Below are 18,200 nucleotides of genomic sequence, written 5' to 3'. Positions count from 1 at the left end.
CCCCCCCCCCCCCCCCCCCCCCTCGTGTCCCTGCCCGCTCCAGTCGTCCACCGGTGGTTTGACGGCAGTGCGACTTGTCCTCGTCCTCGGCAGCTCTTTCACCATGAACGCCACCTGTCACATCGCACCGTGTCTTCCAGGAAATTACAGCTCAAACCCAACGCGACAACGTTATCTGATCTGTAACCCGGCGGGGCGGTAATGTACTCGGCAATCTCAGCTCGCTCTCTGCTGAGTCCCAAATCCACTCACTCAGTCACTCATTCGTCCTTGTGGATTTGAAAATAATTTGGCAAAGGGTAGATAAAGGGACAGTCTCTCGTCCAACCGAGCCGTCCTCTTATCTGTGGCAGAGACAGATCGCATCCTAAAAGCAGAGCGGACAGGGAAAACATCTCAATAGTTATGAGATTCCAGTAGCCAAACACTTTTACTTCAGACTCAGTCCCCTGTTATTGCAGAGTAATTGCTGTGAAAGAGGAACAGATTATGGAGCATTGTTAAGTTTTGTCAGCTATGTCAACAACACAAACATCTTCACTGAGATGTCACTCGGGGCTTGATTAAATAGGAACTCTTGGCTTTGAATGAAAGTACCTTTGTCTTTCTCGCCAGCTTCGGGGCTTGTCTACCGTGTGAATGCACACATCAGGTACAGAGCAGTGAATCCTATACAGTTATGTGGTTTTCCTGTCTCATGAGATCACAAGTTTTCACTTAGGTGGATTTCTGATATTGTCTGCAAGAATCAATTATTAACTTGATGGAATTTCCTCATGCAAATCTGCTGTGTAAATTATAGATCAGCGTGAGCCTCGGTAAAAGTTCTCAGTCATAGAGATGTAAATCTAAGATTAGGATTAAGACATGCAGGGGATATTACATTTTTTTCACTCTGTTATTAGCTATTAAACTATGCTTTAGCTATGTGCTTACACACATTAAACTTCAGCTCGTGACTAGCTTGGCGTTGTTAAATGTCTAGATATCTTCTTCTTGCTGTACATGCTCAGCTATGACACAGTAGATATCAGAAAGAGCGCTTAGAGAGCGTCTAGACTCTGAGTCCTGTCTGCTTATGTGCTGCTGGATGATGTGTGTCTCGGTGCCCCCCCTCCGGTGACTCATTTTCGGGGTTATCTGGAGTTTAGAGTAGACTTTGTCCTCTCTCTCTCTCTCTCTCCCTCTCCCTCTCTCTCCATCTCTTTCTCTCTCTCTCTCTCTCTCTCTCTCTCTTAATGTTGTGGCTGGGGACAGCGGATGCCCGCCACGTCCAATCTCTCTCCACCAGCGTCTGGCCGCTGGCGGCGGACAGGGGTCACTCAGATGTGATGCTGAGACGGCCAGTTTTGGCGAGCCAGCCAGACACACAGATAGACGAACGAGGCGGGGCTGGAGGTCTGAGTCTGCCCTGGATATGTGTTTGTTGTTGCGTCGTCGTTAGATCTCAGCCTGAAGCCCTTTTTTTATACCGCTGTGTCTGTGTATTTGAAGCTGAGTGCACTTTCTTCAGTTTGAGCTGTGGTGGAAGGCAGGCAGGAGACTGTGAATCTTAAGTTACTTCTGGTGACCTGTCATCCGTCCAGGAGAGACAGTTTGGCAGCAGAGGACGTTCCTCTCTTGTCTTCACTCTAAAGCAAAGGGTTGCTTCCTTGCAATAAAAATGTGATATGTGTGCTCTTTTTGTTCTTCATTTTCTTGTGACTGAACCACTGGATGGTAAAACATGAAATTTTTCATTTCCTATCCTGATAATCATCTTTTAACCTTGTAGGGGTCCCCCCCATGCTGGGAAAAATGTAAATATGTTCTAGTCTCTTCACTCCTCTGTGACAGTAAACTGGGAATATTTGACAACAAGACATGTGTGCCATGTGTTGCTATGTTGGTGCATTGTTGAAATTAAGGAGTATGCAGGCACACCAAGACAGATTCCTATTAACTGCACTGTTCAAATGGCTTATAAACTTAAAAATTAACTTAAACCTGAACTCAAACTTACCCCCCCCCCCACTCCACACCAAAACAGTGACAGGAAGTTGAAACTATAGAAAACTCACACGGATAAAGAGTGTCATGAGACTGCCCTTCCTCATATGTTTAAACAAAGGAATCAATGTTTATGTGTCATGGTTTGTTTCCTTCTTTCGAGTATCGTGTACTTTGGGTAGTATCGGTACCGACTACTAGATTTTTAGTATCACTACATCCCTAGTAGGAACTAAGGGACCGATATCCTGGAAGAGTGAAGTGCAGAATGCAGTGAGATTGTTACGTGTTTGGTCTGCATGGGCAGCAGCACTTAAGATAAGACCTGTTCTTTTTTGTTTTTTTAACATTTATCTCATGCTTGTGAACTCCCCGTCTGCAGGTCTGAGGGAATCTTTCTCTCCCTTCATGTGTCAGATTTATGGGGCGATATTGAAGCTGATCCACCAGTGGCGGTGGTTTATGTTTTCCTGTGCTCGGGGGTCTAGCTGGTAAAGCGGATCATAAACATCACAGAAAAGTCCCCCGAAAGCAGTCGGGAGTTATTACCTCCGTCTCAGGGCTAAAAGCCTCGGAAAGTGTCCTCGTGTCCTCAGTTCTGATTGGACGGGCGCTTTACAAGACTTCAAATATATCTGAAAGACACAACACACTTTGTCTCCTAAAACACATATACAATACACTGACCACCTGTCTGACAGAGCCACATGGCTAAAAACAGCAAGAACATGAACTTGGTATTGCTTTTCAGTAGCTTTTAAAGAGCCCATGTTCTTCTCATTTTTAGGTTCATAACTGTATTTTGAGGTTGTCCCAGAAAAGGTTTCCATGGTTTTAATTTAAAAAACACCATATGTTTGTTGTACTGCACATTGCTGGAGATCCTGTATTCACCCTGTGTGTTCAGGTCTCTGTTTTATCTCCAGAGTGAGACATCTCACTTCTATCCTATCTTTGTTGGGAGCTGCACATGCTCAGTAGCTCGGTAAGAACCCATCAGCTGATAACTCTTTCTCCAGCTTTGGTCAGTCCAAGGCAGGATCAGCTGGGAGACTTCTTCTAGACCAGGGCCACTTGTGGAATACCTGCAGAACAGGGACAGGAAGTAGTTCTTTTGGAGATTATGGTCAACTAGTGCAACTAGCAGTGTTTTGCAATTGAGAACAAGCTAGCATGCTACGGTTAGCCACCTTGTCTCTGCTGGTGACGTAGAAAGCCGTGCAGATTCTGAACAGCTCACCTGGAGAATGAGGCCTCCTTTTTTTTTCCAAGATTGTACACATGTGGAAGCACCAGAAACACAAAATAACACCCCAAATCCAAGAAAAAGTGATTCTTTCATAATATGGGCACTTCAAATGTCATATTGTCCTGTATTAATGGGCTCAAAAAGGTCAGAAAATGGTGAAAGAAGTTTAGTCATTGTTTCCCAACGTCCAAGAAAAATGTCTTGTTTTGTCCACAAATGAAAGACATTCAGTTTACTGTCCCAGAGGGAAGAAAGTAGAAAATATTGCCAGCTTTAGACAAGATGTTAATTGTATTGGATAATGAATCTCAGGCAAGTCTTCAGACGTTTTATTATAAGATTCCTGAAACGTAAGAAGCTAAAGATATCTGATGATAGTCATGTAAAATATAAGCACACTTTGCAATTGCTGAAGCTAAAACATGCTAAAACAACTGATCTCCTATGTCTTTTAAACACCACTGCCCATTCAATTCCCAGAAATACCTCCGAATCGTCACTTGGCCCGGCTCTGTTCTGAGAAAGGCACGCAGCCCTGCAGAGATATTGATTGATGTTGGACCATGTCTGGCTCCGGGTGGAGGCCGGGGGGGCCTCAGGGATCCCTGCAGACAGATGGAAAGGAGGATGGTGTGGGATGCGGGGATAGCAGAGCTGCTAGTGGTGGGCTTAAAGCCGCAGTGCTATTGATTGACACAAGAGATAGAGCCCAGCTGAAAGCAAAACAAAAGAGAAAAGTAGCATATTATTCTCTGAAACAATCCCCGGGTGGTTTCGGTGGCCCAACGGATCCGTATGTGATATGAGCAGATTATATCTACCTTTATAGTGATTGAAGCACTTTCACTGGAGTTGGACAAAGCTTCAGTGAAAAAGCAGATGCGCAGTAATTACACGTATCCCCCTACTTCTCTATCTAAGCCCATCACTGGGAAATAAATCTTCCTCTCTGTCTGGCTCCTGGTTTTCTCATTTGTTAAAACGGCTTTGGTCATTTCAAGGTTACAGTAATATTGGCGGGTTCCTCCTCTCTGTGGGTAGTTCAGGACCTGAAGCGTATATTATGTTTCCTTCACTGGAGAAATAACAGCTTTGCACACTTGAGTCATGCCTTTCACAAAAAAGTCAGCAAAGAAATCTTCATCATGACAAATGTTTGTCTGAATTTAGAACTAGTTTTCTAAAAACAGGCTCCGGTTCAGTCGCTCCAATGAAGTTCCATTACATGTATATAAAGAGAGTTTTAAGCCTGGAACCAAGCCAAGCAGGTACGAGATGAATTGTTACCATAAACCATTTGATTTGGCTCAACAACAAAAAAATGTAATAACTAAAATAAAAGTCTTCTCCATGACATTGCAAATAAAAATGTTTTTCTTAAACCGTCATTGATTTTGTACAGACTTGTGGCTTCAACAGGGTCAAAAACATGTCACATTTAGACATAAATCCAAACCCTTACGGAGAAATAAACAGGATTTTTCACTTCCAATACCTCACTGTTGAGCTCTATAATGACATCAAGTACAGCCCACCTGTGCTTTGTAATGCAAGTACAAATGGGAAATGTAGTTATCAATTGTATGGCAGTTCTTCTGGTACGTATCATGTAGCAACTCAATGCAGACCGCAATCAGGAAATCCAAAGAATAGAAATGCAGAAGTCATAAAAAGGGGAAGGAGATGTTGTTGTGGTGCTATCGCTGTAAGCTGGTCTTATAACAAAGTCAGATAAATGAAAGATGTAATTGCAATTGGCCCATTTGGGAAAACAGGCTGAACGCAAACACCACAAATCTCTAACCAACCACGAGCTGTTTCAACATCAATAAACTCTAACCTACGGAGCCCATAGCTGCTCTCTGTATTTTCACAGTCATGCCCCGTGATACGAGAGTTCACTTATTGATGTACTTATTATGGTATAGTATCCGTGAAGGTTCATCTCAAATGATACAATGCATGGAAAGAGTCGAATCAAAATCATTAGATTTGAGTTTTACTTGTTATTGTTCTGTAATACTGAATAGGAAATCAGGCAACATTTACCGCATATACAACTTAGATAGAAAGGTGAAAGATAGAAAGAAATCAGCAATTAGAAATCCTTGTCTGATTTGAGAAATGATAGCTATCACTTGCTAACAACACAATCCAAACTGTAAGAAAGTGGACATTAATCTTCAAAAATGCAAAAAGACAACACTAACGTGTTAACATTTAGTATGTTAGCGTAACACGTAACTCAAGTTATTATGTTGTGCATGATACCCAATCAACGATGCTACTACCTTGTAACATCCAAGTTTCTAATCAGCATTAGTATACAGTAAATATACTGTATATTCTTTTTTTAAATTATTGATGTGCATTTTAGGCCTTTATTTTATAGGATAAGACATGACACAGCTTAGATATGAACGGGGGCATGACATGCAGCAGAGGGCCACAGGTCGGAGTCGAACCTGCGGCTGCTGCGGCGAGGAGTAAACCTCTTGGGCGCCCGCTCTACCAGGTGAGCTGCCCAGGTTCCCTGCACATGTTTATTAAGTGCATGCAGCTAATGTTTATCAGGTAATGGGGAGAAACAATTGCTAGGACAAGCACAGCTAGGTCTGGGTGAAAGAAACAAATCAATCTCCATTTGAATAATCCAACATTGAGTTGTAAAATCCTGAAATCGATGAAGCTAGAGTGAAGGTATTAGTATCAATTATGGCGAGGGAAAACAGAATTCTACGTCAGCTTCCTTTAGAGATATCTCGTTATTAATACGGCCATTTTTTTACAATGAGATATCTGTTAATTCCTTTATGTGTGTGTGATGTTGCTTCACTTCTCTGTCTGGAGTTCTATTCAACTTCTCTACAGCCGATCGACAACCACACCGGGGACAGGTTCAGGACTTTCAGGTTTGCCATTGTTCTCTGTTTGCTTAAAAGCTGACAGAAAAAGGGAAGGTATTCAAAGAAACAAAGCTGCCATCCATTGCCTATAACATGTAAATACAGCTGGGAACACAAAGTCCTTAGCCCTCCTCTTAACACAGTCCACAGTACAATGTCCCTTGGCCTATTCCAATCAGTTTCTATTGTTATACTGTCTATTATTTGATTTATTAAACGCTAGAGCTGCAAAAATACATTAAATAGTTGACAACTTGTGAAATTATTCGCCAACTATTTTGATAATCGAGCCACTGGTTTGAGTCATTTACCATGACAAAATGATATCGTCAAATTCGGTGATTCCATTGAATTTTTTTGTGTTTCTTCACTCCTCTGAGACAGTTAACTTGGAGTTGTGGACATAACAAGACATTTGAGGACGTCATCTTGGCTTTGGGAAACACTGATCCACACGTATTGAGACCGAACAACTAATCCAATCATCAAGAAAATTAATCGACAGATTAATCAACATTGAAAATAATCGTTAGTTGAAGCCCTAATACACGTTTATCGGTGTTTTAAGCCCCCCAACATCTTCGTCCAGGCAGCACTGCATGGAAGGAAAAGGGATACGGCACTGGTTAGGGTTAGGGGACAGGAAGTCAACGATAGCAGCGCCGCCTGAAGGACACGTTGGGGGTTTAAAACACCGTTGAGCCTAATACACACAACGTAAAAATCAAACATAAAATACGATGAAGCGCATTCAAATTGATTCATTAATTACCCCGGCCATAAACATCTATATCCAAAACATCTGCAGGTTATCTATGAGGTGTTTTGTTTGTTCTGGATGCCCAGTTTGCATAATGACCCCACCACAACTACACCAGTACCCCGATCAGCTCCAACAAAACGTAGAACCCTTCTTAAACTGAACCGTTTAACACCGTGTTGCGTATGCAATCACTGTGCCTTGTGCCGCTGTGATTTACAGACACGTCCCTGCTGATTGGGTATCATCTGGGACACAGCCAATAGACGCCAACCAAGCGAGAGAAAACACAACTCAAAGACCATCACACACTGTTCAGAGGAAATATTAGATTAGATTAGATTCAACTTTATTGTCATTACACAGGTACAAGGCAATGAAATGCAGTTTGGGTCTAACCAGGAGTGCAATAGCAGGGAGTGCAGGATATACACTGGTTCCATAGGTGCAGGACATGGAAATGTACTGAATAAATATAGAAATTAATACTATTATAAACTTAATTTATGGATAGATTTGTCCTATGATTATAATATATAGATAACTAGTGAACAAGATTTACAGCTGGATATGTACTGAATATAATATACAGGTGGATATTGCTATAAATAGAATTTTTACAGATATGTATAATGAACATAATACACAGATGGTTGTTGAAACATGTGGTTTAACACGGAAACCGCAGCAAAACGGTGCACACCGTGTTGAAATTGAACGTGCCCCAGGTTTACACAGGTGGTCAGGTCAAAGGTGACCAAGCCATACAAGTATATGACAGGTGATTAAAAGTTTTTTCCCCAGTCTTGAGTCAAAAATGTCAAGTAGAAAAAACACCCAGCATGCCAGGCGGGTGGGCCGTCTCATTGAAATGCAGCCGTGAAAAGATGAGACAAGGTGACTATTCCTTTGAAAGTTTGCACACCGAGTACTTGACAGCTCTTGAAGTCTCCCGTCTGAACAGCGTGTATGTGTGAGGCCGGTCGGCGGTGGCGGCGGCGGTGGCGGTGGCGGTGGCGGCGGTGTGTGTTGGGAGGAAGGAATATTGGCAGGAGCCTGTGATGGAGTGGGAGATAGAGCCGGCTGTCACAACAGTTTGGGAAGAGTCCCTTTGACATGACAGAGAGGACTTATACATCCACTCTGCGCCGTCTCCGACTCCACTCAGGGTCCATTTTGATTTGTGGTTCATGATGTGCACTTTGTTGCAGCTTATCTTACATGTACAGTGTGCATTCCTGCTCAAAATGGCTGCCGTGTGGACGGATCAGATCAGAGAGGATGGCAGACGCTGCTGTAAGGCAATCAGTAAAGGATCACCAGGCAACAGCTTTCAAATGGAGAAATAAAAGACTTGTGACAGCGTGAACGCGTAGAAGAATAAATAAAAAGAAGTTAAAGTCACATTTTATTAGCACTGTATCACCCTGCTCAGCTAAGAATGATGAGATCGAAAATTAGCGTGGTCATTCATATTCCAGGCGTCCTAACACACAACCAGACAGGGTCATTAGAAAGCACATTTTGTCGGACAAACTGAGGAGAAAATGGACTTCACTTTAAAATGAATGTTTTATGGAGATAAATGAGTTTAGTCGATATTCGGCGACACACGGCAGCGACCAATTTACATCCTCCCGCCCTCGTAGCTGCTCTATTACACTCCGACACGATAACGAAACGCTGCAGTTAGTCTGGGAGATGTTTTCTTTAAGCGGTACTGATTTATAATGGCCTGAATGCAATTGGCCCAACAAGCTTCCTGATAGCGTGGTTGAATGAGGCTCGGTCCGTCTTTAAGCCTAGGGCCTAATGTCCATGGGTATTCTTCAGTGGTGGAAGAAGTATTCAAATCCTTTACTTGAGTATAAGTACCAATACCACGCTGTAAAAAAATAAAAAAAGTCTATTATAAGTAAAAGAAAAGTCCTGCATTGAAAATGTTACTTAAGCAGAAGTATCAAAGTAAAAGGAAAACTAGAGTAAAAGTATTAAAAGTAAAAGTACTCAATGCAAAAATGCATTTTAGAAATTGGAAAGGATCCAAACTGTTGTGTGTTTAATGGTCTAATCATTTCAGCTGGACTTGTAGACCTACACATTGTTGGGTGGTTTAAGTTATAATAACAACATTATTTTATAACTGCATGTGTTTTGTATGCAACAAGTGGAGTAAAAAGTACAATATTTCTCCTTAAAAAAGTGGAAGTAGAAACTGGCATGAAAATAACAGACTCAAGTGAAGTACAAGTACCTCAGCATTTGTACTTAAGTACCCTAATTGAGTTAAAATACTTATATGTATTTAATACTTATATACGCTATTTAATAGTTACAATCCACCACTGGTATTTTTGCAATCAAATCTGTTGAGAAATGTAAAGTTCTAACAGTCAGGGTCATTATTACTCGTCATTAGACCTGAGATATGGCAGCCAGAGGATGCATCATCAGCAGAAAGCCTCAGATATTTAACATTAACACAGCCAAGACAGAACAGCTGATCTCTGACACATACTGGGTTCCTGTAAGACTGAACCAATACTGGACATTGTGTGGGCGTAGACTGTTTTCTGTAAAACAGGGCGTGAGCTGGCCATGTCCTCTGAGAGGAAGTGAGAAGGCATTGTGCAACACGTATGACTTAGACAGCTGACCAGACCGTTATGTCATATAAAAACGTATTTTAACTGATAACTTGGTTTACAGAAAGTGTTTAGACATATGAAAAGGTTACCAGAAACTCCATTATTCATTGATGTTCGGCTAAAAAAAAACAATAATCGTAAAGAATTATCCCCATTATCGTATATTGCAAAAGACAAACTTTTGTACATTCAAGTCAAGACTTGGGTGAGTCAGAACTGTATTTACAACTGAGTACAGATGCTCCAAAACACACAGTGCATCCCAGTATGTAAGCAAAATGGTTTGGCTTTTTGTAACATGTAACCATACCAACCAAGAGTTAACCCGACGGCTTGGTTTGATGTAGCCTAGATATCTAGACTCACCCTAGTGGCAGCACATGCAATCTGCAGCCAAGGTCAGTCTAGCGTTTGCTTGCGAGCTGGAAAAACCAAATTCTGGTGCGGCTAATCACATTGAGTATAGAGTCGGTGGGCGGGGCTTAACATAAGGACGGCAGAGTTGCAGGAGGGAATTTCCTGCTACTTAAAAACAAAGACGATGGTCTTTCGAATCGGCTTTGGCCGCGACTCTGGAAGACTTGGAGTTAAGCTCTGAAGTCATTCATAAAAAAGGAAGATGTGTTCGGAGTATTACCGACCAGATACTAGCTCGTAGCTCTGGTTGGTTGGAGCGTCGTCCTATTGCGTGCAGAGGGAATTTGATAGACAACCGTTTATCCCGCCCCTTGGATTGAGCCCTGCCAATGTTGAGTTCCCAGGCCCAACATCTGGATGTGAGTCTGGCTTGTGAAGTTATGCGAGCGGGAACCCTCCAACAAGATCTCTGCAACGATGTGATTGGTCAACACATCTTACTCCCAGCGTGTCCAAAGCCGAAGCGTTGTCAGGGGTCTTTTGGTGTTTAAAGTCTTCTTTACACAAGGGGGCTTTCAACTAATTTCAATATTATCCCATCCGCAGCGATATTTCAAGTCAATTTCAATTCAGTTTTATTTATATTATTTATAGTATCAATTCATAACAAGTGTTATCTAAAGACACTTTCCAGATAGAGCAGGTGTAGACCACACTCCAGAATTTACAAGGACCCAACAGGTCTAGTATTTTCCTCCAGAGCAAGCTGTGCAATGGCGAGGAAAAACTAGGGAAAACTAGGAAAAACTCCTTTTAGGATGAAACTTGGGACAGGCCCAGACCCAGGCCCAGGCTCTTGGTAGGCGGAGTCTGACGACCGGTTGGGGTTATAAAGAAGAGCGGCAATAACAGTCACAAAAAATAGTAGTTTGTAGTAGTTCTTTGTAGTAGTTCATGGCGTAGCATGGCACCTTGCGGTATTATTAGACGCAGCAGGACGTAGCAGGACGTAGCAGGGCGCAGCAGATCGTAGCAGGACGTAGCAGGACGTAGCAGGACGTAGCAGGGCACCTTGCGGTATTATTAGACGTAGCAGGACGTAGCAGGACGTAGCAGGACGTAGCAGGACGTAGCAGGACGTAGCAGGGCACCTTGCGGTATTATTAGACGCAGCAGGACGTAGCAGGACGTAGCAGGGCACCTTGCGGTATTATTAGACGCAGCAGGACGTAGGAGGACGTAGCAGGGCACCTTGCGGTATTATTAGACGCAGCAGGACGTAGCAGGACGTAGCAGGACGTAGCAGGACGCAGCAGGACGCAGCAGGACGCAGCAGGACGTAGCAGGACGTAACATGACATCACAGGACGTGGAGCAGGACCACAGCGACAGCTGCAACCAAGATTTTGGAGCCTCCCTGATCCGACGAAACATGCAGGGGTATCCCATGGGTTCCATTTTTAGACACGCTAGGTCTGGACTGATTTGGCGTGATTTTGCAGGGTAGTGCAGGGTAAGACCACTTAGTTACGGTTAGGGAAAGCTTGTTGGTGGGTCAGGATTGGCGTTATTGAATGATTGGGCTGATTCCATATCAAAATCTGTAGCATTTCACTATTATAGAGAAAACACTGCCTCCAAGTTGTCTGTGTGTCTAATTCAGGCGCATACTTACGTATTCATTCTTCTATAATTAAATGCATTTTCATTGCTTTCTCAAGTGTTCAAGTGCAGTCCTTCACTCGGCTGAAAGCGACTGTTTATATGAATATTTTATGGGAAAAAAAGAACACAGTCATTGATATGCTGCAGCCACAGTAGCCACAAATTTGCATACCTATGTACCGATTGCTATCCATTATTCTTTTGCTGTTTTCTTTTTTTTATACTCGAGACATTAGTGGGATAAAAAAGGAGGCTTTAGTACATAATGACACTGCAGCAAATTAAGTCCAGTGTTGTTCATATGCATGCCACACAAAGAGGATCCTCTACTGAACAATAAGCATTGAACAAGGACTTTCATTTCTTCAAAACTGTTGTGTAATGTCCGCAGCAATCGAGTTTCAGCTCCTGTTTGGTTCTCCTCTGAAACCAAAAGACAATATTAATAAATTGGAATTATAAATAATTTGCTCTGGCAGATTCAGTGCTATGAAAACACTGGGGTGTTTTGGCGACACTTTGCAGCTCTCCTAATTGAGAGGATTCAGAGCGCCTTTGACAGATTGAGTGGACTGCGGCGCAACGCACAATTTAGCAGACAGAGGGGCACGTTGCCAGACCGGAGACATTCGGAGGGCTGGCAGCATCCAGAGCTGCACTCAAAGCAAAAAGGAGCCGGCACGGCTTCAATTAGCACCGTCTACACACTGCTTCAATAGCCACTGATATGTAATTGAGATACAGTGTGGGCGTTGAATTGCGGATTTTCTGAGGGCCGATGCGGTTCATGGGGAAGTCAGTTGGGAGTACATTACCTAAACATCATCTCCATATTTATTTCTCTTGAAGAATGCATTGTTAAAGCTGCAATGAGCAATAATGGAGACATTGTGTAACATGAAAAGTGTTGTTTATAATGACAAATCTACAGGGAATCATCAGCCGACTGCAATCCCCCCTTTTCTACAGCTTTGTAGCATCTTCCAGCTCATTATTTTAGTTATATAACCCACAACCTTACTGTATGGGTCAGTCTCTTTTCTCACCAACCTTTACACCAGCAGCAGACAGTTGTTTTCAGCTAAATTGCAGCTGCATTCTCACGATATCCCAAGATCACGCGAGAACTGTGTGATCACGCACCAGATATTTGATGCTCTTGTCAGTTTTTAATACTCTGCTACTGTTGTGGACACATTTCAGTTTGGGCCAAAAACATATTAAAGTTTTTTCATATGATTCATACAAGTTTAAATAAGTTTTAACCAGTGGAAATACTTCCTTTTTTCTGTCCTCTTGTGAAACCTGAGGTCACGCTGTATTTGTTATATTTAGTTTGGGTGCTTCTGAGTCACAAACATCCGGTTCTGCTTCATTAAATCAGGAAGTGATGAAATTCATAAGCTTCTGACCTTATTCCATAAGCAGAGATACTGCTGAGCTCTGCCCACACTGGAAGTAAAACTCTTAACCTTTGGTGTGATACTGCCTTGCTCAACCCAGCTGTACACACCGAACCCTCAACCTCTGATGGCCTATTATGGGACTTATGTTCTTTGATTATCAGGGCTTATCAGGGCTCAGAAGTATCCCAGTGTTCCCTGAACACCTCATACAGGAGGAATCTGAGATAACTGACATCTGGGGCTGACGCCCACACATCAGCACACAAATCCAACATTTTCATACGGTATAAACAGCACTTTTCGAGTGAATAGAGCCAGAATAATTTCCTCATGTCAATTGTAAACTGTGTTTATTCCAACCAAACCAGATGACTGAGGGAAAAGAGTAAAGAGTGGTTTTATGTTGTTTGTGTCGACTTTGAATGATGTGTATTTAACGGCGATAGAATGACTGTGGGTTTGCACGGATTCTGGTGGCTTCGGTTAAGACGTTCCTATGTTTGAAAAAAGGATCTCACTCTGTAACAATGTAAAAACCAATTGCTGATATTAGGAGAAACTCATTAGGAGGTAAAAACAGGAGGGTGTAAATCTAGAGAGCAACACATCGAGAGCGGCTGTGACGAGTCGACATCCTAAGAAATCCTTGTCACGGGCCGAACAAGCACTTTTGTGGATGTAAAGTGAAGGTGCGCATTGCCCGGTTAGTTAAACTGTAGCTCTATTTCCCCCTTTCACGTCTAGGAAAAAAACCTCATAGAACGACGGATTGTCTAATGCTATTTAGGGATTTGTTTTTCCTCACTTTAAATCACTAAATCTATAGTTATGGTGGTGTTTTCAGGCAGAAACAGGATCTGTTTCATGAGGACATGCTCCGTTTAGTTTTTCCTGAGAGACGTATTTTCCCAGAGGACGGGTGTCCTCTGAGGACTTTGCTGCTAGTTTTTTATAGAAACAATTTGGGAACATGCAATTAGTTTAATGATCATAAAGCGGTGAATAAATGTTTATCCCTTGTGTTGTCTTCCCGTTAACCATGAACTTGTCCTTTCAGGTAAGAATTGAAAATTAAAAATTTTTTGTGCTTTTTTTTATGTTTTTGTTGCTTTTTCTGATTTATTTGTCCCTTTTGTCAGCTTTTGGCACTTTAACTTTGGTTTGGTGTCACCTTATAACTTATAACTTTTGGTTTAATAACAGGTTTTACACTTATTCTTGGAATTCATGGTCAATAAACCTCATTTATAACAAATTATACATACGTTTTTAGTTAAAAAGGTAGAAATGATTAATTAATTTGACTAATAGTGAAGATCAGAGGATGTTGAGTGGATCTCAGATGGGTAGATGTCAAAGTTCAGTCCGGATATTGTTTGGAAAGCATAAAAAAAAAAGAATTCAAATTCTATAAGATTAAATAAAACACCACAAAAATCAAAGAAAGTAATCATTAATGTTACCTGAAGAACGTATGGAATCATCCATGTTATATTTGGGCAATTTGGTTGAAGGAATTCTAATACTTTTGATATAAAACACGTTGAAACGAGTCAATTTGACCCGAGGACAACACCAGGGTTAAGTGCTTTTTTATGAGCTGCTCTACTGATGTGGAGGCAAGTTAGTAAAACAATGTGCTTCCTGTTGTTAGAATCAACCTAGAATGAAGCATTAATATCTATCAGAAGGTCATGCATGCGTTTATTTATGGCTTTGTTATCTTAAAACTCCTCCAGACTCAAGCAGGGCTCATTTGAGTTGTTTAAGCTTCACATTCAGAGGAGACGACGGGTTTCTAGACTCTCAGGTCCGTCATATCACGGTTCATCAAGTTCATCACAAAGTGGACGGGAAAGAAACACGAGAGTTATGGAAATCCACTGGCTCGCGTCCAGAGTAAACGGTGGAAATGAAGCAAACAACGAGGCGTAAAGCGAGCTGAGACGCCGGCTCGGCGGTTCCTTCAAATGAAACTCCTGTTGTTTGGTTGAAGCTTTGAGAAAGTATGCGGAGGAAGGACGACGCTGACGGCCAACTTCCACAAACACAACGCACAGTTACAGTTTCTCTTCATTATTTATAGTTTAACTGGCTGATTTCATTAGTGTTGAACTTGTTCCACCGCTGGTCATTAGGTCTTGGTATTGTCTTTATTTTTCAAAATCTCTTTTTATTAGCATTTTTTATTTAAAACTACAATTTTACGGTGCAATTGTGATTTGTGTAGATAGATAGATCGATAGATAGATCGATAGATAGATCGATAGATAGATAGATAGATCGATAGATAGATAGATAGATTGATTTTAGGCATCCAATAGCATCCAGTAGCACAACCATAACCATAACCACAACAAACACGCACACACACACGCACACAAACACACACATGCTCAGGACCTATTCATGCACAAATGGAGAGATGACAGAGTTAGTGGGCTGCCAGACTGGGAAGGGGGGGGGGGGGGGGGGGGGGGGGGGGGGGGGGGGGGGGGGGGGGGGGGGGGGGGGGGGGGGGGGCTGGCGTCTCTCCAGCTACTAATCCACACATCAAATCATAGAGGATAAGACTGTCACCTATGTGACGCCGTGTTTGACATACCGTACATCTTTTACGGCTTTTTCCACAAGATTGGAACCCGAGATGCTTCAACTTGACATCTAAAGCTGCAGGTCTTATACAGATTTTTCCCTGTGTCCTGTGTCCTGTGTCCTGTGTATTGTGACCCGTGTCCCGGGACCTGTGTCCCGTGTCCCGTGTCCTGTAACCTGTGTCTTGTGTCCTGTGACCCGTGTCCTGTGACCCGCGACCCGTGTCCTGTGACCTGTGTCCCGTGTCCCGTGTCCTGGGAACTGTGTCCTGTGTCCTGTAACCTGTGTCCTGGGACCTGTGACCTGTGTCTTGTGTCCTGTAACCTGTGTCCTGGGACCTGTGACCTGTGTCTTGTGTCCTGTGACCTGTGTCCTGGGACCTGTGACCTGTGTCTTGTGTCCTGTGACCTGTGTCCTGTGACCTGTGTCCTGTGTCCTGTGTCCTGTGACCTGTGACCCGTGTCCTGTGCCCTGTGACCTGTGACCCGTGTCCCGTGACCCGTGTCCCGTGTCCTGTGACCTGTGTCCTGTGACCTGTGTCCTATGACCCGTGTCCTGTGACCTGTGCCCTGTGACCTGTGACCTGTGTCCTATGACCCGTGTCCTGTGACCTGTGCCCTGTGACCTGTGACCCGTGTCCCGTGACCCGTGTCCCGTGTCCTGTGACCTGTGTCCTATGACCCGTGACCCGTGTCCTCTGACCTGTGACCTTTGACCTGTGTCTTACCTTTGGAAAACTCTCTGATTAGAAACTTGGCCACTGAGTGCCGAGTACTGAATGCCTTTGTAAAGATGGATGATAACTAACAATGCCTTTAATATAGAAGGTAAGGTAAGGTAAGGTAAGAAGTAAGCTGATTTTGGTTTTGTGTGAAGAGGAAAACCTTTCGACCCCTTCGTGATGACTTGGTTTCTGTTTTTCCACCCGAGTGTTTTATTGTCAAAACGTTACCACTTTGACCGCTTCCTCCGCTTTCTGTAATGCTGCTGATAGACTGATGGTCTCGTTCTGCAGCCGGATTTCGAAGGGCAATAGGTTAAAGCCTTAAATGTCGAAGGTGGCGAAGATTTGTCGAAGCCACGGTCTGACATTTAGCAGGCGACATGGAAGCAGGACCAGCTTACGGGGCTCTCGTAAAACCACTTCACAGACAAAGAGAGGATGAGAAGAACAAAAAGCCAGATTCTCAAAAAAAGCTTCAAAGGGTCTGTTATCCACTCGTTTATATCGCCGGCGAGCCTTCGCTCTGGTGTCTCCGGGAAGATTCTGCTCCTCAAGTCTCTGGAAGGTTTAACCCAGACAGCTAGCTAGACTATCTGTCCAATCTGAGGACTATGGGTACCTGGTCCTCAGGTCTCTGCAGGGTAAATCCAGACAGCTAGCTAGACCATCTGTCCAATCTGAGGACTCTGGGTACCTGGTCCTCAGATCTCTGCAGGGTAAATCCAGACAGCTAGCTAGACTATCTGTCCAATCTGAGGACTCTGGGTACCTGGTTCTCAGATCTCTGCAGGGTAAATCCAGACAGCTAGCTAGACTATCTGTCCAATCTGAGTAGCTCAGTCCAGTTTGGTTGAAAACCGGAGGGTCGCTCGTTCAAGTCCCCATACGGACCACAGTACGGACTGTGGACTGGTAGCTGGAGAGATGACATTTGCTGGGCACTGCTAAGGCGCCCCCCAGAAAGGCACTGAACCCCCCCACCACACACACACACACACTGTGACATCTCTCCATTAGTGCATGTAGAAGGAACTGAGCATGTGTGTGTATATCAGGCCTGTGTGTAGTGTGTATTAACAACAGAGTGTAATGTCCCCATAGGGGATCAGCAAAGAGTGTAAATTCTTATTGTTATTTTCTGTTGCACGACTAAAAACAACTTTCGGACTTGCACGTTCCACCATAACAAGTGTCCTCCTGCGGCTATTTTGCAGCGGCCCAAGATGATTGTGATTGGTTTAAATTGCCCATATTCTGCTCATTTAAGTTCAGGTTCATCACTGTATTTAAATGTTGTACCAGAATAGGTTTCCATGGTTTCATTTAAAAAAACAACACCATGTTTTTGTTGTACTGCACATTGCTGCAGATCCTGTTTCCACCCTGTGAGTTTAGGTCTCTGTTTTATCTCCAGAGTGAGACATCTCTCTAGTTTTATCTCCAGAGTGAGACATCTCACTAGTTTTATCTCCAGAGTGAGACATCTCACTAGTTTTATCTCAGAGTGAGACATCTCTCTAGTTTTATCTCCAGAGTGAGACATCTCACTAGTCTTATCTCCAGAGTGAGACATCTCTCTAGTTTTATCTCCAGAGTGAGACATCTCTCTAGTTTTATCTCCAGAGTGAGACATCTCTCTAGTTTTAGCTCCAGAGTGAGACATCTCACTAGTTTTATCTCCAGAGTGAGACATCTCACTAGTTTTATCTCCAGAGTGAGACATCTCTCTAGTTTTAGCTCCAGAGTGAGACATCTCTCTAGTTTTAGCTCCAGAGTGAGACATCTCTCTAGTTTTAGCTCCAGAGTGAGGCATCTCACTAGTTTTATCTCCAGAGTGAGACATCTCACTAGTGTTATCTCCAGAGTGAGACATCTCACTAGTTTTATCTCCAGAGTGAGAC

The 18,200-nt window shown here is 43.1% G+C and overlaps 1 protein-coding gene across 2 annotated transcripts in view; it reads left to right on the top strand.

The window, feature by feature from the left end:
* basp1 (brain abundant, membrane attached signal protein 1) overlaps positions 1-18,200 on the top strand; it is a 46,850-nt gene that overhangs the window by 6,787 nt on the left and 21,863 nt on the right. Inside the window, exon 1 of one of the 2 annotated variants that reach the window (XM_034888614.1) lies at positions 13,203-13,226. The exons of the other annotated variant lie outside the window; for it this stretch is intronic. The gene's annotated coding sequence lies outside the window, so the exon portion shown is untranslated. Of the gene's footprint in view, positions 1-13,202; positions 13,227-18,200 lie in introns of those variants that run through there. 2 annotated transcript variants of the gene reach the window in all.

The sequence above is a fragment of the Etheostoma cragini genome, chromosome 12 (assembly GCF_013103735.1).
Source record: "Etheostoma cragini isolate CJK2018 chromosome 12, CSU_Ecrag_1.0, whole genome shotgun sequence".
Taxonomy (NCBI): Eukaryota; Metazoa; Chordata; class Actinopteri; order Perciformes; family Percidae; genus Etheostoma; species Etheostoma cragini.
The sequence above is the reverse complement of the archived record's forward strand: the minus strand, read 5'-3'. Positions and strand labels throughout refer to the sequence as shown.